The sequence below is a fragment of the Bos javanicus genome, chromosome 24, assembly GCF_032452875.1.
Source record: "Bos javanicus breed banteng chromosome 24, ARS-OSU_banteng_1.0, whole genome shotgun sequence".
In the NCBI taxonomy this organism is placed as follows: domain Eukaryota; kingdom Metazoa; phylum Chordata; class Mammalia; order Artiodactyla; family Bovidae; genus Bos; species Bos javanicus.
Genome location: NC_083891.1, coordinates 49333233 through 49360840, shown reverse-complemented (window position 1 = coordinate 49360840; position 27608 = coordinate 49333233). Strand labels below are relative to the sequence as shown.

Genomic DNA, 27608 nt, shown 5'->3' with positions numbered 1-27608 from the left:
GTCCCTCCCCTTCCAGGTTCTCTGACAGTGAAACTGTGAACACGTGGCCTGCAGAGGCTGGCAGCCATGCTCCCATGTGGGCCAGCCTGCAGAGAGAAGCAGGTATGAAAGATGGCAACAATAGCTTGGCAACATTTGAGTTCTGAACTCTGCTTCCTTGGCCTCTTTCCCTGATCTTTTGTTTCAACTTCAGGAGGCAATAAATGATCTGTTTCCCTGTGATGGTCCAAAATGAGTCTTGGTTGCTTGCACTCTGCCTTGTGATCCCAGTTCCCACCGCCTACCTTTCTATCATTGCAACACTTCTCCCTTTTATCTTCCACTTCTCCTTTCCCTGACCCCTTTCATGAGTCTACTAATAGTTCTGAAGCAGTACTAATAGCACTCTGCCTAAAATAAACATCTCCTCTATCCTGCTAAGTCTTGAACAGTTTCATCTTTCCCTCTCCCTCCATACCGTCCTGGAAAGAGCCATCACACATGTTTCATCATATATTTGTTTCCTTCCCCTTTGCACCAGGCTCCTGCCCTTACCTTCCCGTGGAGTCCACTCAAGACCAACTGCAATGGTCTTTTCTCAGTCTTCATCCTCTTTAACTTCCGTGGAAGGTTTGGCCCCATTGAGTCCCTCCTCCTTGAATTCCTCTTACTGTGGCTTTCTTTACATTCCTTGATATTTTCCCTGCCTCCTCAACACCCCCTTCCCCTCTTTCCTTCTTTGCATTCCCTAAGAGAATAAACTTCCCAAGGTTTGGGTCTTCACTCACACTGGCATTGACATGTTCTTTCCTGTGTTAAAATTAAATAAAATAGAGATTGGACTTGAAAATTCCCTGAGCAGACAAAACCATTTAAGCTGCATAAATAAATTTTGAGCTTCCCAGGTGTCACTAGTGGTAAAGAACTCACCTGCCATTGCAGGAGACACGAGTTTGATCCCTGAACCGAGCAGATCCTTTGGAGGAGGGCACGGCAACCCACTCCAGTATTCTCGCCTGGAGAATTCCATGGATGGAGAAACCTGATGGGCTACAGTTCACAGGGTCACCGCAAAGAGTCAGACATGGCTGAAGTGACTTAGCACAGCATAGCACACAGCAAGTAAATTTTACTTTAGTTTATTCTACAAAACAAGGAAAACTTGGGCCACTTCTTATAAATGCCTGATGATCACAAAAGAAAACTATCATCTTCCTTAAAATATGAGATAATCACTTTTAACCCATCCCCTGGAAACCCTCATTGTAATAAGCAATCACTGTAAAGATTAAACAACTTCCCACTTTTCCTTTATAAGCCATCCTGTAAGGTCATGCCCCTGAGTTTCATATCAGTCTTTGAATTTAAAATCTCCTGGTCCATGAACTGCTCTTATATGCATAACAAATTCTTCCTAAACACTATTTTTGATTTGGTGGGTTTAATTTTGCTATTTCTGGATTTTTGACAGTTTCTGGTATCAGGGGAAAAAAGTGAAAGTCGCACAGTCGTGTTTGACTCTTTGCAATCCCATGGACTGTAGCCTGCCCGGTTCCTCTGTCCATGGGATTCTCCAGGCAAGAGTACTGGAGTGGGTTGCCATTTCCTTCTCCAGGGGATCTTCCCGACCCAGGGATCGAACCCAGGTCTCCTGCATTACAGGCAGATTCTTTATGAACTGAGCCAATAGGGAAGCCGGAGGTAGGACCCAAAGAAGTCCCCACCCTAGCCCTAGCAACTCTGAGGTCGGTGAGCAAACCAGGTGCTGTATCCATTGAACCATTATCCGCTGAACCCTTTGAGCTCACTGATTTTTCAACAACCATGGAGTTCATGGGTAGGTCGCTCCTGGATCTGAGCTCTGCTCCCTTTTTGCATTTTGAGCTCTTTGACTTAATTGTGCATGCCTCTATTTTGTTTGCTGAAGCTTTTAAGTTACCCTAACCTGTTCCAAAGGTTTGGGGTTCTTTCGATTTCCTGTGTTTTGGAACAGCTAACGAAGAAAAAAGGCCCCTCGTAGATAAGTGATCTAAAGGCAAAGACGGGTTCTACTTGGTCTAAAGCTCTTTCTCCACCCTCGGAAACTCCTGCTTCCTATGTGTATACACTCTATAAACCAGAATCTTGTGTCTTTTCAGAAAATAGGTGAAATTTTGGATAATTTGGAATTACAGTGGCCACTTTGAGGAAACTTTGATTAAGATAATCCACCCTTGAGATGAGAGGATCCCAAACCTCTCAGAAACACTAGAACTCATTCTTTGATAGGTGTGAAGAAGCTTCTGATAGACATCATGACTCCAAACACATCTTCTCTAAAAGAATTCTTATAGTACAGAAATTTAAAATGTTTCATAAGGTACTTTGGCCATCTGAGCAGGTAATCTTAGCCCACCTGCCAGAAATAAAATTTGGATACAACTATTCTCTTGAGTTTTGCATTATTGTACCTGAGACATAGCTAAAATTTTCAGATGAAAACTATAAGATTTCTGTTTGTGTCTGTCTATATGTTTTTGTATATGTGTGTATGTGCATGAAAATTTTTTAAGAATTCTATTAAATTGGCTTAAAGAAAAACACGAGCTTATATGAATCAACTACTGCAAAAACTTACAATTTTAGAAACTAGCAGAAATGTTTTTCAGGTTCATATAATCTGAAATAATATCTGACAAAAATTAATTTAAGTTTATTGATTTAATAAAATGGGCATGTCTTCAGAATTGTCAGCATTAAATATAAAGCAAACATGCAACTCTTTCTACACGTATTTACAGACAAGTTCACACTGTTAGAAAATTAATCAACGAGGAAAATAACTTCAGATGATTACCTGTCTAACATTTAATCCAAGCACAATTGTTAAAAACAAGTAATTTAAATAGGTGCAAATGAGATAAAAGTTTGTACGGTTTAAATAATGGATATTCATTGAATATCTAGATAACTTCCAAATAGAGTAATAAATTGAAACATTCATTGCTAAGCATAAATTTATCTATTTTTGGCTTCTTGACTTTGTACAAATATATTTAGAGCCATTAATAAATATGTCTTTGCCACCTTAAAAATTGGACTATAAAAATTCTTTGTCTTGTAAAAAAACCTGTGAGTTCTTGTAATTGTTTTTATAAATTTGCTAATTTACTATAGGATACTAATACACAACAGACACGTCACAAAAGCATGTCTCCTCATTTGCACTGGAAAGTAAAGTTTACTGAGATTTGAAATTTATAATCAGTATGTAAAACTAAAACTGCTAGAAACAAAGAGTGAAGGGAAATGGATGTGAGAGTTGGATCACAAAAAGGCTGCGTGCCGAAGGACTGGTGCTTTCTTTCTAACTGTGCTGCTGGAGAAGACTCTTGAGAGTCCTTGGACTGTAAGGAGATCCAACCAGTCAATCCTAAGGGAAATCAACGCTGAATATTCATTAGAAGGACAAATGCTGAAGTTGACGCTCCAATACTTTGGCCACTTGATGCGAAGAGCTGACTTATTGGAAAAGACCCTGATGCTGGAAAAGATTGAAGGCAAAAGGAGAAGGGGATGACAGAGGATGAGATGGTTGGATGGCATCACTGACTCAATACACAGGAATTTGAGTGAACTCCAGGAGTCAGTGATGGACAGGGGAGCCTGATGTACTGCAGTCCATGGGGCTGCAAAGAGTCAGACAGGACTTAGCAACTGAACAACAACAAGAAATAAAAACAGTGAAGGGAAACAACTCTGGGAATAAAATGAGATGCGTTTTTGTACGAAGACTATTCAAGAATTATAGGATGTATTTTTTTACGGAAAAAAGAGAGTAATTTTATCTTAAAATAAAATGACTAGTTTTTCCAGAATAAGAAAAGGAAAAGAATAAGATAAAACCTAAGAGTATATAAAATATTGCAGAACGTTTGAGGAAAATAAATTTTATGTTGTGAGATCAAAACTGCTAAAAGTGAATAAGTTTATTTAAAAGAATTTTTCAAATGAGCTGACCAATGTACTGATGCAAAACCAGAGTTTAATTTTCTCTCTGTTAAAATAACAAAATAGATTATTGATCAAAGTAAAAGATTATAAAAAGTTTTTCTTTACTTTTCATGTAATCTGCCTAAGAAACAAAGATTTGTGTCCTATGAAAATACTTCCTGCACTTCACACTGTGTTTATCAAGTCTTTGGTTACTTAGAAAAACTGAGTTTTTTCAATATTAAAAGAGCTAAGGGTTTTTGTTTTTACAACTATGTAATTTTATGTATTTGCCTTTAAAATTTTTTAATGATCACTTTGGCTGAATGAATAACCAAGTATTGTTTTACAGTGACTTATGTTCCTATTTGATCCAGTGCTTCTGACATTTTTGATAAACTGTCCAAAATCAAATTGTAAATGAAGTCTTTTTACCTAGAAGTAAATTTGGGATTTTCCACAGGGCCCTAGAAGGTCTACAAAGGTCCGTCTAGTCAAGGCTATGGTTTTTCCAGGGGTCATGTATGGATGTGAGAGTTGGACTCTAAAGAAAGTTGAGCACTGAAGAATTGATGCTTTTGACCTGTGGTGTTAGAGGAGACTCTTGAGAGTCCCTTGGACTGCAAGGAGATCCAATCAGTCAATCCTAAAGGAGATCAGTCCTGAGTGTTCATTGGAAGGACGTCAATCCTAAAGGAGATCAGTCCTGAGTGTTCATTGGAAGGACTGATGTTGAAGCTGAAACTCCAATACTTTGGGCACCTGATGCGAAGAGCTGACTCATTTGAAAAGACCCTCATGCTGGGAAAGATTGAAGGTGGGAGAAGAAGGACACGACAGAGGATGAGATGGTTGGATGGCATCACTGACTCAATGGACATGAGTTTGAGTGAACTCCAGGAGCTGGTGATGGACAGGGAGGCCTCGCGTGCTGCAGTCCATGGGGTCGCAGAGTCGGACACGACTGAGCGACTGAACTGAACTGAACTAGAAGGTCTGAAAAGATGTGCTCTCTCTACTTTTGAAAAGAGAAATGTTAATTTTTTAAGCTTATTCAAAATATTAAATTGCATGGAAAATATTATCAAGTAAAAAGTGATGTTAAAGGAAAAAGGGAATTCCCTGGTGGTCCAGTGGTTGGGATCCAGCGCTCTCACTGCTGTGGGCCTGGGCTAGATCCTTCGCCGGGAACCAAGATCCCACAAGCCATGTGGCACAGCTGAAAAAAAAGTAATATTCAAACTTCTTAGATTATATTTACAAGGGCATATAAGTAGTTCAAAAATTACATGAAATTTCCAAAATTCTGCTTTATCCTGGTATAAATAATCCTGTTATCAATCATAATTCCAGCTATTATATTGAAATACTGTATGTCACACAATCAAATTTACTTGTCAATTGCATAATTTTTAAAAATAATTTCTCACTAGATCTTTAACCAGGGCTATTTTTAATCTTGTGTCATTCACAGACAGTTATTTTTTACTCTTGATTCTTTTACATTTATAGTCAACTACAGGCAAAACTGTTTTATCTTCAAAGAGATTCATGGAAATGACCCTAACAGGCATTCTAGAATACAGGTTTCTCATAATTCTAAAATCACAACGCTAAACTGGGTAAATATTTCTGAAAATTCTAATCAAGACTGATTCATAAAACTGCTAACCCAAAGTCAAGCAAGATGAAAATGAATATAATTTTGATGACATAATTTAAAACATTGCTGGTTCTTTCATGTTTTATTTTCAAGAATTAAAGAATCCCTTTTTCTTTTATTTTTGAAGCTGTCTATAACTTCCTGCAATTTGGTGCAGTATACTTTCATAAACAGAAGTTGAAACATTTATCTTTTTCACCCTGCCTGATTCCCTCCAGAATTCAGAAATTCTTATCAAATATGCTCATTTTTCAGGACAATATGTGTATTTATATAAGTCCAAAAAGAATCTATTCTCCTTGTAACAGGACACAATTGTACAAGTCTTTAGCTGGTTTCTTATCCTCAAGAGATTTTTCAAGGTCTAATATGAGATTCCTTATTACCAGACAATTTTAGGGAATTAGGATTTTCTGTATGGAACCATCAAAACCCATTGGCTATTAACAAAGCTTTGACTAGGGTGTCATTTGAGAATATACATAGAATTACTATTCTTCCTACAATTGTATAAATAATCAAGCCAAATTTAATGAGGTTAGACTTACTTTACAAACATATTAATTTCACTGTAATTACCTTTGATAAAAACGGGGTGATTATTAAAAAAGCTGGTGTTTCAGTAGAAAACTATAGTGTACTTGTTATCGGATTCTAGTCCTGTTGGTTGTCTTTGATATTTTGTCATCTACCTGTAAACCTCAGAGAAACCACCACAATGGGTCATGTATGGACAATCTTATGCTTGTTGCTGTGTGGGCCACTCAAGAGAATTCACCAGACCACCCAATAACATCAAAGACAGTCAAACTACAAACCAGGACAATTCATCAGATTGAAAATACCATCTTCATTGAATTATTTAAAGATGATCCTAGCTCAAATCTGCTGCTGCTGCTGCTGCTAAGTCGCTTCAGTCGTGTCTGACTCTGTGCGACCCCATAGACGGCAGCCCACCAGGCTCCCCCGTCCCTGGGATTCTCCAGGCAAGAACACTGGAGTGGGTTGCCATTTCCTTCTCCAATGTGTGAAAGTGAAAAGTGGAAGTGAAGTCGCTCAGTCATGTCAGACTCTTTGCAACCCCATGAACCGAAGCCTACCAGGCTCCTCCATCCATGGGATTCTCCAGGCAAGAGTACTGGAGTGGGTTGCCATTGCCTTCTCCAAACTCAAGTCTAGAAATTTTCTCAACTGCTGCTTTCCAAACTCAGAATCTGCATTTATAATTTGCTTGAACTATTAACCTTTGTTTTTCTTTTGTTTCCATAGAAATGCTTCTTATTAAATTTCCTGATTGTTTACTTCATGTAAAGGGCTAATTTAGGTGGAAGCTGACTTGTAACTCTCTCCTGAAATAAACTTCCTCGTGTTCATCCTGTCCCAAGTAATCGTGAGGACTTGTGACTGCTCACACATCATGTGTTCCTATGTAAATAACTCAGGGGAAAAAAATGGAAACCCAATTATAAAAAAATGGAAACCCAATTATACATTATCAAAAGGAAATGTCAATTGACTTTGATGGAAAAGGAAATGGCAACCCACTCCAGTACTCTTGCCTGGAAAATCCCACGGACGGAAGAGCCTGGTAGGCTACAGTCCATGAGGTCACAAAGAGTTGGACACGACTGATCGACTTGACTCACTTCAGATAAAATCTGAATCAGGTTATAACTTTTCAATTTATTCAGTTGGTTCAATCTTGATTCTTGGGAATCTCTGCTCTGGGGAACTTTTCAATCCTTGGCCATTATTTCCTTATAGTCATCATACGAACCTGTCTAGTGCACTGTGTTCTCTCAAGAGTTTTAAACACATTTTGGCAGCCATTTACATCCTAAATGGAATCCCTCAGGATCAGACAACTGGAAGAACTCAATGATCTGACCTCTGTGTCTGCGATAGCTATGCAGCAGTGACTCATGACCATCTGTCCTGAAGACTCAAGTAACACAAACAGTGACGGGGTGATTCTTCCTCCTTGTCTGCATTAACAGCCGTTAAGTGAAAGTAACGCTACACATTGTTCATACTCAGCCTACTGAAAGAAGGACCAAAGGAGGGAAATGTTCAAATTAAATACACAGTGGAGACTGAACTTGAAAATTCCCCAACCAGACACAACCACTGAACCCACATGAGTGAAACTTAATTTAGTGTATTCAGCATAACAAGTGAAACTTAACTTGGGCCACTTTTTGTAAATGTCTGAGAATCATAAAGAAAACTTAAGCCAACTTTCCAAAAATGAGAGCAGATAATCACTGTTAACCAATCCTATGCCATCTGGAAACCCTCTTTGTAATAACCAGTCATTGTAAAAATTAAACAACTTACTTTCACTTTATTAGCCATCCTATAATGTCATACCCTGAACTCTGTTTACATCTTTGAATTTAAAAGCTTTTATAAACACAATAAATTTTTACAAACTCTTTATTGGGCGCTTCTATGGTGGCTCAGTGGTTAAAAAATTCACCTGCTAATGCAGGAGATACGAGTTCAATCCTTGGGTCGGGAAGATCCTCTGGAGGAGGAAATGGCAACCCATTCCAATACTCTTGCCTGGGAAATCCCGTGGACAGAGGAGCCTAGCAGGTTATCATCCATGAGGTTGCAAGATCCGACACGTCTTGTGTCCGATCTTACAACCAAGCTGCCACTACCACCATCACTGTTTCTTGATTTGGTGTGTTTAATTTAGTCATTTCTGGATTTTGACACCATTTGTCTCATTGCTTGCACATCCCCACTATGACCCTCAAACCATTATCTCTGTCCCTGACCCCTCCCCTTCCAGCCTCTTTGGCCCACAGACAGCGTTATCTGCATGCTCCATTAACACTTAGATTCAATACCCAAATACCTGGATGGTCTTTCAGAGAAAGATAACATTGGGCCCATCCCTCATGCCATACATCAGAATAAATTCCAAATGGATTACAGATTTATATTTAAAATGTAAAGTCATATAAGTATTAGAATAAAGACTAAATCTGCAAAGTTGAAAACATATACAATTTAGTAGGAGAAATCTATAATAACCTTCAGACAGATTCTGGCTAAACTATTAAACTTAGAAAAGAAAAAATATATTTCACATCCAGGACAGAAAGAAATTCACTTACAGAGACAAAAATAGGTCAGGTCTCAGATGTCTTTCCAGCAGCGATTGGTGCCAACACAAGGAAATGTCTACAAGGAAAAAGAATATGATCCAAGTGAGCTCTACTCAGCCCAGGTGGAGCTTAAGTATAAAGGCAAGAGCTCACATTTTCAGACACGAAAGGACTCAGAAAATACAGCATCTATGAGCCATTTTGAGAAATCTACTTGATGGTGAAATCTCACTAAAGGATGAATTGAAATAAAATGCCCTGTTATTCTAAAGTCATAGAAATGGGTCAGGTGGGAAGCAGAGAATCCACTTAGATACAGGAACACTGCTAAACATCTGAGATAATTATGGCTTCAGAATACAGAAGCAATTGTAACTCTGATAAAACTGACAAAGTTAAAATAATAAAAGTATCAAAATTGGGAGGAAGGAGAGACCATGTGGAAGGACATTGTTGCTCATTCCCTAAGTCGTGTCTGACTCTGCCACCCCATAGACTACAGCATGCCAGGCTAGTTGTTAATCCCTTACCTTCCCTAGCAAATCATCAATCAATCCTGTCTATGTGGAAACCATCTTTCATCTCTTAAAAGCCTGCAATGACTTCAATGTCTTAAAATTTCTTACCCTTAGTGGCATCTTTTAGGAACCTATTTCCCTTATAGGGAAGAAAAAATTACCTGAAGTAGTCGAGCTAAGCATTTGTTTCTATTAAATTCATTAAAAACTGAATGCAGTATTTATTTTTTGAAATATGTCACGTGTGGAATGATATCATCCTTACACAATTGTTTTCATCTCCCTACCTCTGCCTCTGTCTCTGTCTCTATCGAGGTCCTTCTTCCTACGTACAGACACAGAGCTGTCTGGAACGAAGTCAACCAAATGTTATGTTTCTTTTTTAATGTTTATTGGAGTATAGTGGCTTTACAGTGTTGTGTTATTTTCTGTATAGCACAGTGAATCAGCTACACATATACATGAACGTGAAAGTCGCCCAGTCATGTCTGATTCTTTGCAACGCCGTGGGCTGTAGCCTGTCAGGCTCCTCTGTCATGGAATTCTCCAGGCAAGAATACTGGAGTGGGTAGCCTATTCCTCTCCAGGGGAACTTCCTAACCCAGGAGTTGAACTGGGGTCTCCTGCATTGCAGGCAATTCTTTACCAGCTGAGCCACCAGGGAAGCCCATATATATACACATGTCCCCTCTGTTTTGGATTTCCTTCACATTTAGATCATCACAGAGCATTGAGTAGAGTTCTCTGTGCTATACGGTAGGTTCTCAGTTATCTAGTTTACACCTAGTAGTGTACATATGTCAATCCCAACCTCCCAGTTCATCCCACCCTCTTTTGTCCCCCTTGGTGTCCATACGTTTTTCTCTAGATCTGTGTCCCTTTTTCTGCTTTGTAAGTGGGTTCAGCTGTACTATTTTTCTAGATTCCACATGTATGCATTAATATATGATATTTGGTTTTCCCTTTCTGACTTCATTCTGTATGACAATCTGTAGGTCCATTTGTCTCTGCAAATGGCACAGTTTCGTTCCATTTAATGACTGGGTAATATTCCACTGTATATATGTGTCACATCTTCTTTATTCATTCCTCTGTTGATGGACAATTAGGTTGCTTCTGTGTCCTGGCTATTGTAAGTCGTGCTGCAATAAACACTGGGATGCAAGCATCTTTTGAAATTATGGTTTTCTCTGTATATGCCCAGGAATGGATTGCTGGGTCATATGGTAGTTCTATTTGTAGTTTTTTAAGAAACTTCCATACTGTTCTCCCTAGTGGTTGTACCAGTTTGCATTCCCACCAGCCCTGTAAGAGGGTTCCCTTTTCCCCACACCCTCTCCAGCATTTATTGTCTGTAGATTTTTTGGTGATGGCCATTCTGATGGGTGCAAGGTGGTACCTCATGGTAATTTTGATTTGCATTTCTCTAATAATCAGTGATGATGAGCATCTTTTCATGCCTCTTGGCCATCTTGGAGAAATGTCTATTTAGGTCTTCTACCCATCTTTTTTTACTGCATTGTTTGTTTTTTGATATTGAGCTGCGTGAGCTGTTTGTATGTTTAGGCGATGAATCCCTTATCAGTTGCTTCATTTACAAATATTTTTTCCCATTCTGAAGGTTCTCTTCATCTTGTTTATGGTTTCTTTTGCCATGTAAAACCTTTTAATTTTATCATCAGTTATTTTTAGATAACTATTCCCAGGTGGTGCTCACCAGTAGTAAAGAAGCTGCCTGCTAATGCAGGAGACGCAGAGGCATGGGTTAGATACCTGGGTAGGAAAGATCTTCTGGAGAAGAAAATGGCAACCCACTCCAGAATTCTTGCCTGGAAAAGTCCATGGACAGTGGAGCCTGGTGGCTACAGTCCACGGACACGACCAAGCAACGGAGCTCACATGCACATTTGTTTCTTCCTTATAGTTTCCTGTATTTTTTATATTTTTATTAAGAAGCATGTGTGGGTTATATTAAAATATGACATGCTGCTGCTGCTAAATCACTTCAGTCGTGTCCAACTCTGTGTGACCCCATAGACGGCACCCCACCAGGCTTCCCTGTCCCTGGGATTCTCCAGGCAAGAACACTGGAGTGGATTGCCATTTCCTTCTCCAATGCATGAAAGTGAAAAGTGAAAGTGAAGTCGCTCAGTCGTGTCCGACTCCTAGCGACCCCATGGACTGCAGCCTACCAGGCTCCTCCATCCATGGGATTTTCCAGGCAAGAGTACTGGAGTGGGGTGCCATTGCCTTACCTAAAGAAAATAAAGGGTTGAACAAAGAGATACCAGAGACATTCAAAAAGAAAGCAGATAGACACAGATACTAACATCAGACAAAGTAGAATTTAAATCAAACCAAAAGTATTCGAGTTATGAGAAACGTTATATGTGGTAAAAGGTACAGTGTGAAGACAAAAAACCAACTATAAGTTGATGTTCCTAACAGTACAGTTGCAAGATACATAAAACAAAAACTACCAGAATATGAGGACTTAATTTAAATCACATACGCACACTATGTGTGCACATTGAAATCCTTGAATACACTTCTTCTGAATTTGACAGATCTAGTAAAACAAAAAAATTACATAAGCTGAATATTACAATCAACAAGTCAAACCTGGTATATACATGGACTTCAGTGTCCTACTAATAAACAATAAGTATTATTTTATTTGGCTCTTGGAATCTTTTTAAAAGTTGATCATGCATTTGACTCCAAAGAAAACCTATCAATGAAATATAAAAAGTGGAAATTTACAAGACAAATTTCCTTCCAAAGTCTTCCAAAGTCTTAAGTACTTAGAATTAAGAAGCACTCTTCCTGAATAGGGCTTCCCTTGTTGCTCAGCTGGTAAAGAATCCACCTGCAAAGCAGGAGACCCTGGTTCTATTTCTGGTGGGAAAGATCCCCTGGAGAAGGGATAGGCTACCCACTCCAGTATCCTTGCCTGGGAAATCCCATGGACAGAGGAGCCTGGTGGGCTACGGTCTATGGGGTCGCAAAGAGTCGGACACGACTGAGTGACTAAGCACACACACACACTTCCTGAATGGAAGAATTCAAACTTTAAATTGTCTAGAAAGCAATGGAAAGAAGAAATACTTGGACGAATGAATAAGTACTTGAAAGAACTAGGAAGAAAGGAAGGAGAAAGAGAGAAAAGAAGAGGGGAAGAGAAGAACTCACAGAACTAAATATGTTTGGTTATTTAAAAGAGCCATCAGTTTAATGCCAGTGAATAAAATCACACAGGAGACAGTAGGTCTAGATTCTAGTATCATCCTGAAAAGTCCCTTCTTTCTCTGAACCTCAGGCTTCTAAATCAAGACTCATGGATTCAACACGATGATCTCTAGGGTTTCTCCTGCTCTGTTTCATTTGGCTGGTAAATATGTTTACATACTGGGACTTTGACATGAAAATCCAATTTCTGCCTTTAAAAAAAAAAAAAAAAAAAGCAGAACCAGAGGACTCGCTGACACTCTGGCTCTGGCTTGAAGCCAACCCTTTAGAAGGGGGCCACTTGGTCCACCAGATCCCAGGATCAGCCTTCCCCTCTCGCTTCAGGATTTCCACCCCAGCACAGAAGGAAGAGCTGCAGATTATCAGTTGTCACCCTCTCCAGAGAAATCCCAAGATGCACATGCTTTTTCCTCTTTCATCTCTCCCTTAGAGTGAATATTGGGCCTGGGGGAAAGCAAAATCTAAAAGTGATTTTCAAAAGTAAATTCACATCTTCAGTCTTCGTAAGAATTTCCATCCAGACATGGTTTACATAAAGCCTGTTTCCAAGAAAACAGGATGAAAAGCTGGAGAAACTCTCCCCGCCCCCAGATGCATAAGTTCTGGTTACAGGCACCCACTTTCTCCTTGCTGGTCTGAGTCACCAGCGGGAAACACCATCTGGATGGGGGACTTCGTGGTTTGACTGAGCTGCATGTGTAAAACTTTCTGAAGAAAAAAAAAAAAAACAGGGGAGAAGAGTGGGAGGTATAGACAAATGCTCCAAAAAACGATACTGAAAATTCACATAAGCAACTATATGTGGTCTTGTCAGGGCAGCCTCATTCAGAAAGCCTCTTCCAGATTCAAAGCAGGTGTTCCTCAGTATGTAAATGCCTTACTTTTCCTTTCTTCTCTAGGTAGGCCAAAATTTCCTTGGCATTCCCAACTCCCAAGGCCTCCTTTCCACGTGGCTATGCCCCAGGCATCCAGTTCAGCCAGGGGCCTGGTAGGGGAGCCAAGGACCTGAGGCTATGGCCACAGAGGTATGTGAAGATGGGTTGGGAGCGAGCTGGTCTCTCAGACTTGATAAGTGAGAAAATCCCACCATCCAGAAAACTACCGTGACCATCTTCCTAAAACTTTCTGTCAGCCCATATACTGTAGAGGTAGAACTGTACGCTTTCTGCAATCATCTATCTCCAGGAGGCAGTCTGAGATAAAGGATCTTGCTGCCTTCCACTCAGCAATATCTGGTGACTATGTCTCAATAAAAAGAATATGTAGATAAAGATCTGCCTAAACGGTGGCCCGGAACACGGGCACAATTTAAATAATTGGCTTCCTGTTAAGGTGTATCCGATTAAAATCCCAGGCCTCGCCCGGTGGCTCAGTGGTAAAGTACCTGCCTGCCAATGCAGGAGATGCAGGAGACATGGGTTCAAGCCCTGGGTTGGGAAGATCCCTGGAAAAGGAAATGGCAACCCACTCCAGTATTCTTGCCTGGAAAATGCCATCGACAGAGGGGCCCGGCAGGCCACAGTCCCAGGGATCGCAGAGTCGAGCACACACACACAGAATCCTAACAACAGGGTATAAAGTTGCCCAACTTTTCTAAACCTTGACCGCACTAGGCTTTATTGTTCTGTTTAATCTTTGCCAACCTAAAACTGACGAAATAAACTGTAAAATTGAAGTTGAAATTAGATTTGCCTTTCTCTGATTAATAGTAACAATTAACTATCATTATCTTTTCATAGTACTAGTCAGTTACATCTCTTCTTCCATGACTTACATGACTTAATCCTCTATCAGTTTTCCTAATGGGATGTTGTGATACTGATTCATAATAAGAAATATAGGTCTTTTCCTGGTGGTGCACTGGTTAAGAATTCGCCTTCCAATACAGGGACTACAGGTTTGATTTCTAATCTGGTAACTAAGATCCCACGTCACCTGGGCAACTAAACCCATGTACTGCAACTAGAGAAAGGCGCTTGCTCCTTGGAAGAAAAGCTTTGACAAATCTAGACACTATATTAAAAAGAAGAGACATTACTTTACCAACAAATGTCCGTCTAGTCAAAGCTATGGTTTTTCCAGTAGTCATGTATGGATGTGAGAGTTGGACTATAAAAAAAGCTGAGCACTGAAGAATTGATGCTTTTGAACTGTGGTGTTGGAGAAGACTCTTGAGACTCCCTTGACCTGCAAGGAGATCCAACCAGTCCATCCCAAAGGAAATCAGTCCTGAATATTCATCGGAAGGACTGATACTGAAGCTGAAGCTCCAATACTTTGGCCACCTGATGCAAAGAACTGACATTTGAAAAGCCCCTGATGCTAGGAAAGATTGAAGGCAGGAGGAGAAAGGGACAACAGAGGATAAGATGGTTGGATGGCATCACCAACTCCATGGACATGAGTTTCAGCAAGCTCTGGGAGTTGGTGATGGACAGGGAAGCCTGGCATGCTGCAGTCCATGGGGTCACAAAGAGTTGGACACGACTAAGGGACTGAACTGAACTGAATTAGTGAGTAAATGCTCTTCCGAATTCTGTAAACTGCTCTAGCAAATTAGTTGAGCCCAAGGAGGGAGTCATTGGAGCTTCCAATCTGTATCAACTTGGTCAGAAGGACAAGGGACAACCTAGACTTACGACTTGCCTCTGAAGTGTGTTGGGGGCGGGGTGGAGAGCCTCTGGTAGAACTGAGCCTTTAACCTGTGGGGTCTGCCACCATCTCCAGGCAGATAGTGTCAGAATCAAGTTAACTTGTAGGATACACGGCTGCAGTTGAAGAACTGCTTGTGGGGACCACATCTATATACACACATGTCGACACTGGTGACCAGACCTTCAGTTGGTGTCAGAGAAGTAGAATCTGCTAGAATCGCCTTGACTCGTGGACATATGTGGTTTGGAAAGTGAAAGGGCAAGGGATGAAGAACTTTTGATTCCTGCGTGGCCACATGGTCACCAGCGGTATGGAGTAGCAGCTGTGCTGCAGTTACTCTAAATTCCTAAATGATACTGAAAGCGCTGAGTCAGACCCTCATGCCAGACCAAGCTCAGATTTCAGTCAGTCTGAGTTTTGGCCACTAACTTTGTCCTCTGAAGTAAAAACTCGGTAGGGACAACAGAAAGGACCTCGAAGACCTCCGGTCTCTAAGAAGGTAGTCAGTGGCGGGGAAGCAGGGGTAAAACCCAAAAAACTGTTGAAACCTGGGGGTGTAGGGCTGTTGATGGAAAAAAAATTAATCACCTTATTTATCTAAAAAGAAATGGAAATTTTTATTCAGGCCAAACAGAAGTTTATAACCTGGGAGCATCTTCTCAGAAAGCTCCAAGAACTGTTCTGCCTGTTAGAGGTCAAAGCACAGTTACATAAGTTTTTGAGAGAGAGGTTTGAACATTAAATGACTATATATCACCGACAATTTACACAATCTAGATCTAAATGTACAAAGTGAGGAGTGGGTCATGAGTCATCGCAGTCCCTTACAAGATTAAGAAGGAAGATTACCTCCTGGGGAGTTGTGAGGAAGTTTATCTCCTAAGGATGTCTGGTTTAATACAGATGCACAGCACATACTAAAAGGGGAGAGAGAAGGCCCAAATGAGCAAGGAAAATTTTATGTTTAAATATTTCTTGTCTTGCCATAAAACAGGAATTTTATTTCATCAGTGTGAAAGAGTTGAACCATTGATGATCAGTATCATTAGCTTCCTAAAGAATTGTTACTGAAATGATTGTGGGAGTAACTCCTTTGGGGTCTGTGTCTTTGGTTCTAATGCTGCGGAGGGGAGGAGCATGTTTGGGTTGATTCAGGACCCACAGGGCGCTAGAGCAAACCCAGAGAGTGATATGTGATCCAGACAAACAGGAGGTTATCCTCAAGGAAACAGCCAGCCTGGTGGGCTGGATGAAAACCACTGTGAGGTCTGTTTATCCTGAAAAGGTAAGCTATCTGTCTCCCCCTGTGAATACCAAGGTAGGACACATGAGGCAGCTGATATGCAAGCCTCCTCGAACTGGCTTTGTAATGATCAGGATGTTCATTCACTGAACATGCCCTTTACCCAGCTGGAGTTGTGTCAGTTGCTCAGTCGTGTCTGACTCCTTGCAACCCTGTGGACTGTAGCCTGCCAGGCTCCTCTGTCCATGGGATTCTCCAGGCAAGAATACTGGAGTAGGTTGCCATTTCCTCCTCCAGAGGATATTCCTGATCCAGGGATCAAACCAGCATCTCCTGTGTCTCCTGCATTGCAGGTGGATTCTTTACCTTCTGAGCCGAAGAATACGCTCTCTACCCAGCTCATAGTGAAACCATGTAACTCAGATTAGGACTTGAGCCCATGGTCTTTTAAAATCACACACCTGATTTCAAGACTTAATGAAGCTCAGTGTTTTTTTTTTTAATATTTTAATTATTTTTTTTGACATTTTAAAAAAATTTACTTATTTTTTAATTGAAGAATAATTGCATTACAAAATTGTGTTGGTTTCTGCCTAACATCAACATGAGTCAGCCATAGATATAAAAAATTATTTGTTATTTATTCTTTATCTTTTTAAAAAATGTATTTGTTTTAATTGAAGGATAATTGCTTTACAGAATTGTGTTGGTTTCTGCCAAACATCAACATGAATCATCCATAGGTATAAAAATTTTATTTTTAATTGGAGGATATTTGCTTTACAATGTTGTGTTGGTTTCTGCCATACATCAGCATGAAATCAGGCATAGATATACACACATCCCCTCCCTCCCTCCCATCCCTCTAGGTTGTCATAGAGCACCAAGTTGAGGTTGATGTCTCATTGCAGAAAGAATTCAGTGATAGACAAAGTGATAGATAAGAAGTGGATTTATTTAGAGAGAAACACACTCCACAGACAGAGTGTGGGCCATCTGGGAAGACGAGACTGGTCCCGGGGATGGGGTTATCACTTCAGATAGGGGTGGGTAATTTGATAGGCTAATGAGTGGGAGGAGTATTCCAGCTATTTTCGGAAAGGATGTGGAGGTCGACTCATCTGCCATCTTGGACCTATTTGGTTCTAACCAGTTTTTGTCACGTCTTATGCTTATGTCATTCTTTTAAAAGTTGTCCCCTGCCTGCTTCCCTCCTGTTTCAACAGTAAACACTGTTGTGGTTAAGGAGACCCTTCACATGGGCACCCCACTGTAACCTTAGAGTTGCAGAACAGTAACAGTCCAGGAAGCCTTATCAAATTTACTGCCTCAACTTCCTCTCATGGGTCATACAAATGTTATTGAGAACAGCTTAATTAACAAGAGAATGAAGGGGACAGTCAGGAGAATCTTCCCCACAAGGTGGAAACTTTTAAACAGTTATTAAGAAATAAAGTGAATTAAACAACTTTTGATAGGAATGAAACAAAAACAGAGTGTCGTGGGACTCATTCCAGCAGCATGGGAGACTTTGAGTTCAGTTCAGTCGCTCAGTTGTGTCCGACTCTTTGTGACCCCACGAACCGCAGCACGCCAGGCCTCCCTGTCCATCACCATCTCCCGGAGTCCACCCAAACCCATGTCTATTGAGTCAGTGAAGCCATCCAACCATCTCATCCTCTGCTGTCCCCTTCTCCTCCTGCCCTCAATCTTTCCCAGCATCAGGGTCTTTTCCAATGAGTCAGCTCTTCACATCAGGTGGCCAAAGTATTGGAGTTTCAGCTTCAACATCAGTCGCTCCAATGAACACCCAGGACTGGTCTCCTTTAGGATGGACTGGTTGGATCTCCTTGCAGTCCAGGGGACTCTCAAGAGTCTTCTCCAACACCACAGTTCAAAAGCATCAATTCTTCGGTGCTCAGCTTTCTTTATAGTCCAACTCTCACATACATACATGACTACTGGAAAAACCATAGCCTTGACTAGACAGACCTTTGTTGACAAAGTAACGTCTCTGCTTTTTAATATGCTGTCTAGGTTGGTCATAACTTTACTTCCAAGGAGCAAGCGTCTTTTAATTTCATGGCTGCAATCACCATCTACCATGATTTTGGAGCCCCAAAAAATAAAGTCAGCCACTGTTTCCACTGTTTCCCCATCTATTTGCCATGCAGTGATGGGACAAGATGCCATGATCTGTTTTCTGAATGTTGACCTTTAAGCCAACTTTTTCACTCTCCTCTTTCACTTTCATCAAGAGGCTCTTTAGTTCTTCTTCACTTTCTGCCATAAGGATGGTGTCATCTGCGTATCTGAGGTTATTACTATTTTCCTGGCAATCTTGATTCCAGCTTGTGCTTCTTTCAGCCCAGTGTTTCTCATGATGTACTTCTGCATATAAGTTAAATAAGCAGGGTGACAATATACAGCCTTGACATACTCCTTTTCCTATTTGGGACCAGTCTGTTGTTCCATGCCCAGTTCTAACTGTTGCTTCCTTGTGGGGAGCGAGCTCCACCCCTGGCAAAGGTCATGAGGAAGGAGGCTTGGCATACCAAAGGTGGGATCAAGCCTCAGGAGTCTCCCTGGATATTCTCGAGCAATCTACCCCCAAAACCAGAGTCTGCCTACTTTCTGCTTTGTGCTTTCACCTACACCTCTGACTTTACGGGGGCCTGTCCCCCACTACCTCTCTCTGAAAAAGAGTTAGCTTACAGCTCCAGTTAATAATTTCTGGGTGTGACAGTGTTTCAACCTACAAACTCCTTTGGAAGTCCTCTAGCCTGCCTGAATAGGTTTTTTCCGGCAACATGTGATTGTTCAGAGCCTCCCAACTGTGAGAGGCAGGAGATGTTCTAAACTGTCTAAACATAGATTCCTTTGAGTAGTTAAAAGATTGATTAGAAATTGTATTGGTGAAGGGTTTTTCACTTGTTGGGCCAATGTTTGCTGCTAAGTCTCCATATCCCTTACCTACTGTATCCTTGGCGGTGTATTGATTGATATAATGGGTGTATAGAAATGTAAGCAGTTGCCTCAGTGTTTGTAATCTTGGACCCTTGAGTTAATTCTTTTCTTGATTGAGCCCACCTCACCTTTGCCCTATAGGAATGCAACTTTCTCCAATGCTTTTTGCAGGCTGGCGCCTGACTTTAGAATAATCACCTTTAGAGAAAAATAAGTTTCTTAAAATGTTAACAGGCTTCCTGGCCAGAAGATGATGTAAATCACCTAAACTTTTGCATATGAGATGTTTGAAAGCCTGGCTTCGATAAGGATCAGGAACTGCTGTCTTTGCATGACTCTACCCCTTCCCCCATTATCCTCTATGCACAACTTAAGGTATAAAACTACTTTGGAAAATAAAGTATGTCCTTTTGTTCACCGAAATTTGGTCTCCCCATGTCGTTCTTTCTTTCACCTTCTAGCTGAACTTTTCCTCTGAGGCAGGGAAGCTCGTCAAGCCTACTAATTTTGCCTGGGCTTCTAAGATCTGACCGGGGAGGCCTTAGTGTCTCCTCTCCTTCGGGAGAATGGGAGGATGCCTGCGGCCTTCGTAGGTGACGTAAATTCCCTGCTTTGGAATTTTATTCAGCCTCTTTTCTTCACTGAATTTCTTCGCTGAGCTATCCTTATTTCACCACTCTTTATATCCTTAATAAACGTTTAATTAAGCAGTTGTTTCCTGATCCTCACCAACGTCGTCCCCGCTTCAAATTCCCTGGATCAGCCGGGGTTGGTCCCCGGCACTTCCTGACCTGCATACAGGTTTCTCAAGAGGCAGGTCAGGTGGTCTGGTATTCCCATCTCTTTCAGAATTTTCCACAGTTTATTGTGATCCACACAGTCAAAGGCTTTGGCATAGTCAATAAAGCAGAAATAGATGTTTTTCTGGAGCTCTCTTGCTTTTTCAATGATCTAGCAGATGTTGGCAATTTGGTCTCTTGTTCCTCTGCCTTTTCTAAAACCAATGTGAACATCTGGAAGTTCACAGTTCACATATTGCTGAAGCCTGGCTTGGAGAATTTTGAGCATTACTTTACTAGCGTGTGAGATGAGTGCAATTGTGTGGTAGTTTGAGCATTCTTTGGCATTACCTTTCTTTGGGATGGGAGACTTTATAGGGTTATAAAGAAATGGGAAGAATGAAACAGGCATTAACGGGATTAAAGCAAAGCTTTAATACAGCACTACCAAAGAGATGCCCTTCAGGTCCCCCAATTTTAAAGGGCCCCAAACAATAAATAGTAAATAGTCTGCTCTGTTTACAATGAAATTTGAAAATCCAGAAGGCACAGATTACAGGGAAAAACCTAGCTAGCAATTGCCTGGGGCAGCAGTTAATCCAAGTAATCAAGATACAGATTGATGAGAGGGCCCGGGTCCCTTAACTCAATCCCTCACAGGGGATCCAAAGCCTTTCACACAAAAGTAGGTAAAATGGTCAGTGGATAAAAAAGAGACATTTTCAAGGACTTCTTGATACAGAAACCCCAGACACTATAGTAGCAAAACCCATTGGGGAAGCCCAGGCTCAGCCTACAATTATATTGAGAAAACATAAAAATGTAAGGATAGAAACATAAGAGTTGATGGAATTAAAGTAAAGGGTTGGGAGCTTTGGGAGTGCAGAGTCTTAACCACAGGACCACCAGGGGAGACTGCCACTGGGCATTATTAACTGAAACCACTCCTATGACTGAAGGACAGAAAATGATCTTGACATCTGAGATACCCACAGTGCCTAGGGTGATGCTGGAGAAATGCCCAGATGGGGCTGGCAATGCCCAGAAGAGTTTTGTAATAGTATGTAAATGGTTAATACAAGATCATGCTGTCTAGGGAAGGCAGAGAGGAGATACAATCAAGGAGACTCCTCCTCTAGGACTGACTTTGGAGTCACCTGAGGAGCTGCTGGAACCGACTGCCATGTGGACAGAGCCCTGTGAGTTGCTATGGAGCAAGAGCCAGTGGTTTATGGATAGTTCCAGGGTAATTGGACAACATCCAATTAGATGGCCACGACTCTGGAGAATTCAGCTCAATGGGATGAATGGCAGGCTGTCTTCCCAGCAGTGGTAAGAACCAAACACTGTTAACAACCCCAGTGTTTGGGTTTTTACTGACTCATGGGCAGTGGCCAGTGGCCTGGCCATATGGTCAGGCAGAAGGGCAGTGGAAACCTGGCCTGTTAAAGGGATGTCCATATGCTGCATAGCTCTGTGGCAATTACTAAAGAAATTTGAGGGGTACATTAAAGAAGAGCATGTTGGCCCCCAGATCTGGAAGGGAACTGGAGCCGATGAGAAGAATCTCCCCATGTGCTCACTTAAGGTGGCCACCTGCACCCATGCAAGCAGGTGGTGGGTGCTTCAGCAATGCAGGGATGGGCTGAATCTGGACGCCATCCTCCCTTACCATCTGAGGCACACAATGTCAGTGAGAACCGTTCTGTCTGCCAACAAGAGAGCGCAAGTGAAAGAAGAGAGAATGTTTTGCTCACCATCCAAGTCTACAGAGATTAAGTCACTGACCCGCAGTGCACTCTGTGCTCTAGAGAGAAGAGATTAATGTGATAATGGGATGAAGAGCTCTGTGCTTCAGACAGAGGAAATTAAGGGCAGGATGCTCTGTGCTTTGGACAAACAGGCCCCTTGGAGAGTCACATGTATCTCAGGAAGAATTTTAATGAACCCAGCTTCTTGTAGTTTCCCACACATGCAAAAGCACTGTAGTCATTGTCTTGACTATCTGCTCTTTGTGACTAGCCGTCATCTCTTACCAAGATGTATGCTTGACTGCATGTGCTTTGTAGTCCATCTCCCCCCACTTTTAAAAAATTGTACATAAGCAACCCCCACAACCTGCCCCAACTTCTTGGGAGCAGTTTCTCAGAGCTACTGAGAGGCCAACCCCAGGCTATGATCCTCAGAAAGACCCGTAATAAAGCTTGACTTTGGCCACCTGATGTGAAGAACTGACTCACTGGAAAAGACCCTGATGCTGGGCAAGATTGAAGGCAGGAGGAGAAGGGGACGACAGAGGATGAGGTGGTGGGATGGCATCACCGACTCGATGGACATGAGTTTGAGCAAGTTTTGGGAGTCGGTGATGGACAAGGAAGCCTGGTGTGCTGCAGTCCATGGGGTCACAAAGAGTCAGACATGACTGAGTGACTGAACTGAAAGCTTAACTCATGCCTCTCAAATTGTGTTTCCTTTCAGTTGACAAGAGACAGACTGCAAACGGCTACATGGCAGATATCTTTGGTGGGAAGGCTCTGAACGCAGCTGACAAGTGAGACTGATGCTGGCGGCCTGGGTGAAGTGGGGTGGGGTAGGGAGGTGAGGGTAGGGGTTGAAATGGGTTCAGACAGTAATAGACACCAACTCGAGACTGAGCTTTTCTTACCCAGTGGAGATGCAAACACTCAGGAACCTATAAAAGAAACCAGAACAGGAAATACTGAGCCAAGGTGGACAGCTGAACATCATTTTTTCAGACCAAGGGACACATGTACATTATATTCATATACTTCCATTATATCCATAATATCCAAACATTATATTCCATATTATCCAACAATGAACAGAGAGCCTCCTCTGAGTACTAGTTAGCTAGAAAATTGGAACAGGCAGTTAAACCATTGGTTATCTAAAGTGGGAAGGTTAAAGCATGAAGGGCTGGTTTATACACCTTCACAAGCATGTGCTCACACTCAGTGTGACACGAGTGGGGCTAAAGGAGTGTCTGTTTTCAGGCAGAGTAAGGAGGGATGTAGGTATTCTTTCTCCCCGCTCCCCGCCACCTCAACTTTTTCTTTCTTTTTTTCCTTCTGTGGTGACAGGAACAGGGCTACACCTACAAGGGCCTCAGCAAGAATAAACTGTAAGTATGTTTTCATTTTGTTTTTTCTGCCAAACGCTTTATTGCTTCCATTCGGTCCAAGGCTTGGGAGAGGGCTCCAGGGTGGTTAGAAAGCTGCCTAGTGGCTGCAGAGAGGGGCTTCAGGCAGAAGCTTGGGCATTACGGGAGCTCCTGAAAGGCAGCTCAGCTCCAGAGGCTCCGAGCCATGCTTGAGGGTGAGCCTTTCAAAGAAATATTCTCCCAACCCAGCCCGGGGCCAGACAGCCTGCAGACGTTGTTGGTCAGGCGGTCTCCCGTCTTCTAGGACGTGGCTGTCTGTGAGTCACAGAGGTGGGGGTCTGTGTGGGCAGAACCCAGAACATCCAGGCCCAAAAGGGCTGGTTCCAGTTCTTCTCCATGAGAAGGGCGGCTTCCAGAGCTTCCTGGATTTTCCCGACTTCTCTTGAGACACTTCCGCCCGTCCTGAAAGAGGGCGTGGCCTCTGCAATGGCTTCGTGTTTACCAGAGGAGCTCCTGCACCCTCGCGCTTCTCCTCGGCCAATTTGCGGCAAAAGTGGCCCACATCCTGCAGAGCCACATGCTTGTGGTAGAAATAGAAGCCCAGAGAGAGGTAATGGTAGGAGGCCAACAGATGCATGCTGACCAGGCAGTTGACTGCGGCCTCCACCTGGGCGGAATAATTCTGACGAATCTGGGAGCTCATGGTTGATCTGCAATAAGAAGCTAAGCTCAGAAAGTGATGTTGGCTGGTCGTGGGAGCTGAGTAGAGCTGAGTGGCTGATTCCAGGGTTGCAACTGGAAAAAATGTTGGAGGGTGGTCGGAGGCTCATGCAAGGGGCATCCCAGGGTCTGTTCCACAGGAACAGAAGCAAGAGACAGATCCGCAGGACCACTGAGCGCACTGCAGTGTGTTCTTAACCTTTATGTCAGACAGAAATCCTGAAGGCCTGATGGGGTGTGAGGTGCAAAATTGGGTTGAACAGTGAAGGCAATTATATTGCCAGATGGTAAAGGGAGCTCCCTGGTTCTGATCCCGTGTAACGGGGTGGGCAGGGGTGAAGGAGAGCGGGAAGGGGCCACTTGCTAAACTAGTATTACTGCCCGCAGTGTAGCTGACAAGGTAGAAATAGAAGCCTGCAAACCTGAGTGGCCTTGCCCTGGGAGACACTTTCGTATGATATGATGACAAACTGCATAGTTATTAACGACTGAAAGAAGTTCTAGTGATGTGCCAATGTCTTTTGACCTGTGTGATTGCTTTGCTATAAGGGAAGAAGGTGTGAAGAGCAGGGAATGGACTGGGATATTGTGATTTATAATAAGAAATATGTATTTGGTCTTCATTCCCATTTCTAGCACAGAACTTCTAAAACCCTTGGAATTGCCTAAGTGGTGAGACAGATCAAGATGTCTTTTATTAATGAATTATATTTTGATTGTCCCCAGGTCACCTAAGGATGGGGCTGGTTGCCAGGGGAACCAACACTGTGATTGGAGGGTTCAAAGTTTCAGTCCCCGCTTAGACCTCATGGGAGGAGAGAAGGGATAGAGGTTGAATCTGTAGCCCATGGCCAGTGATTTGATCACTGCCTATGAACAAACCTCCACAAACCCCCAGAGTGATGGGATTTGGAGATCTGCTGGGTTGGTTAACACATGGAGTTGCTGGGAGAGTCGTGTCCTTGGAGAGGGCAAGGAAGCTCCACATCCCTTCCACATAACTTGTCCTGTGCATTTCTTACTTCTAGCTGTTTCTGAGTTGTATCCTTTTATAATAAACTGATGATCTAGTAAGTAAAATGTTTCTCTGATTTCTGTGAGTTGCTCTGGAAAAGCAATTGAACCCAAGGAGAAAGTCATTGAAATCCCCAACCTATAGCCTGTTGGTCAGAAGAACAGACGGCAGCCCGGAGTTGCCACTAGCCTCTGCAGTGGGGTGGGGATGAGAGGACAGGGACATTCTTGTAGGACTGAGCCCTTCACCTGTGGGGTCTGATGCTTCCTCTGGGCAGATAGTATCAAAATTAAGTTAAATTGTAGGCTGGAATCCATTAAAAAGAATGAAATAATACCATTTGCAACAACATGGATGGACCTATGCTAAGTCACTTCAGTTGTGTCCGACTCTGTGCAATCCCATAAATGGAAGCCAACCAGGCTCCCCCATCCCTGGGATTCTCCAGGCAAGAGTACTGGAGTGGGCTGCCATTTCCTTCACCAATGCATGAAATGAAAAGTGAAAGTGAAGTCACTCAGCCGTGTCTGACTCTTAGCGACCCCATGGACTGCAGCCTACCAGATTCCGCCAGCCATGGGATTTTCCAGGCTAGAGTACTGCAATGGGGTGCCATTGCCTTCTCCGATGGATGGACCTAGAGGTTGTCAAAATGAGAGAAGTAAGTCAGATAGAGAAAAGGATTTCCTATAACAACCCTTATATGTGGAATCTAAAGAGAAATGATACAAATGAACTGAACAAAACAGAAACTCACAGACTTAGAGAATGAACGTATGGTTGCCTGTACACACTGCTGTATTTAAATGGGTCACCAACAAGGACCTCTGCAGGCCCCTGTGCTATGTATAGCACATAGAACCTTGCTCAGTACTACCTGGCAGCCTGGATGGGATGGGAGTTTGGGAGAGAACGCATACATGTACATGTATGGCTGAGTCCCTTCGCTGTTCACCCCAAAATGTCGCAACATTGTTCATCGGCTATACCTCAATATGAAATAAAAAGTTTTTTAAAAAAGGAAAAGAAAATTGTAGGCCGGTTTCAGAGAACTGCTTATTGGCGTGGCACAAAAGACAAAAACTACAAATAGCTTCAGGTAAACAAGCTCTCTTTTTACCATGAAAAAATGTTTTGAAATATCACTGGGCAAAAAGGCCCACCAAAATCTAATTTGCTATCCTCAATCATCTATTCTTCTAGAAATTTCAGAGGAAGGCATATATTTTGAATGTCAAATGAAAACAGGGAAGGATGACAAATAACCGGAATACCAGGAAACAAGCTTCTCTACTGTGAAGGCCAAAATTGTCTCTAAGTACAATGACTGTGCTCCCAGTGAGGACAGCCAATTTATCTCCAGGTCAATGGAATCTGGAATGAATGCTCCATACAAGGTATTTCTAGAGACTCGAAGACGAATAAAAGGTCATGAAACTCTGCAGAACAGTATGTTCGGAGCTGTTTCATTTTTTGAGTGTTTTTTATGTAGAAGACCTTGTTAGGTTAGGATACATTTATTGGAGGGAAAAGTACCCAAGAAAAGTAGATGGGCCACATGGGAAAACCTTAACTTCATTAGCCCCAGACACCAAGTACCAGAGCCACCCTACAATTTGGAGCCTGTTCTTGGGAGCTGGCCCTTTCCCAGATGTTTTCTTTTGTGGTATAATAATTACCACAAACAGCATTTAAAATGACACTGAGATTTATTATATTACAGTTTCTGTGGGTCATAAATTAGTAGAAGCATATATCAGAGCTATTTGGGATTTGGTTCCAGATTACCGCAATAATGCAAGTATCTTGATAAATTGAGTCCCATAAATTTCTTGGTTTCCCAGATCATATAAAAGTTATTTACACTATGCTATAGTCTATTAAGTATGCGATGGTGAAACAGAGTAGGTTCCTATGGTCCTTCCCCTCACATCCTCTGCCTGCCTTCTGTCTGTGAAAAACTCAAGTCAAAGACTAAGTTTAATCAGAGACATGAGAACATACGAAAAAAAAAAAAAAGGAAAACCGTCAAGGGAGACCAAATAATAATAATGTAGTCATTAGGCATAGTCAAGGTCCTTAAGTTCCTTTTCAAGAACTATAGATAATATTCTGAGCCAAATCCTGTGAGCTGTCTTATAGACACTGAAACTCCAGGTGGGAGCCATTAACCACGTGATGACCAGGCTGTACCCACAACATAAGCTGCCACAATTTCAAGAATTGTCCTCAAGGAAATGGGAACAAGTGGACCCTGGAACTGAAGATAACTGCACCTCAGACAACCGAGATGATGCTGGTCAGACCACGGATGACCAGTTTGATGTTGACGGTCACAGCTGATTGTACTGTTTCTGCATGTAACCCCCTCCCTCAGCCTACAAAAGCTCTTGCCCCACCGGTTGCCAGTGGGGGGTGTTTGGGGGGGAGTTGGCCTTTGGACTGATGTCTGCCCTCCATCCCCACCTGCTACTTCCCCTTCCACCCCGCCCCCCACCCTCATCACCATCATCTGAAATTAAAGCAAACTTTCTTCTCCACCAACCTGGCCTGTTTATTTGGCTGTTGAGTGATGAGCAGCCAGACCCCACACTCCTTTCGGTAACAA

The 27608-nt window shown here is 42.2% G+C and overlaps 1 pseudogene; it reads right to left on the bottom strand.

Moving 5' to 3' along the window:
- Window positions 1–23341: 23341 nt before the first annotated feature.
- On the bottom strand, window positions 23342–24694 carry LOC133237394 (ferritin light chain-like; annotated as a pseudogene).
- Between the last annotated feature and the right edge of the window lie 2914 nt (window positions 24695–27608).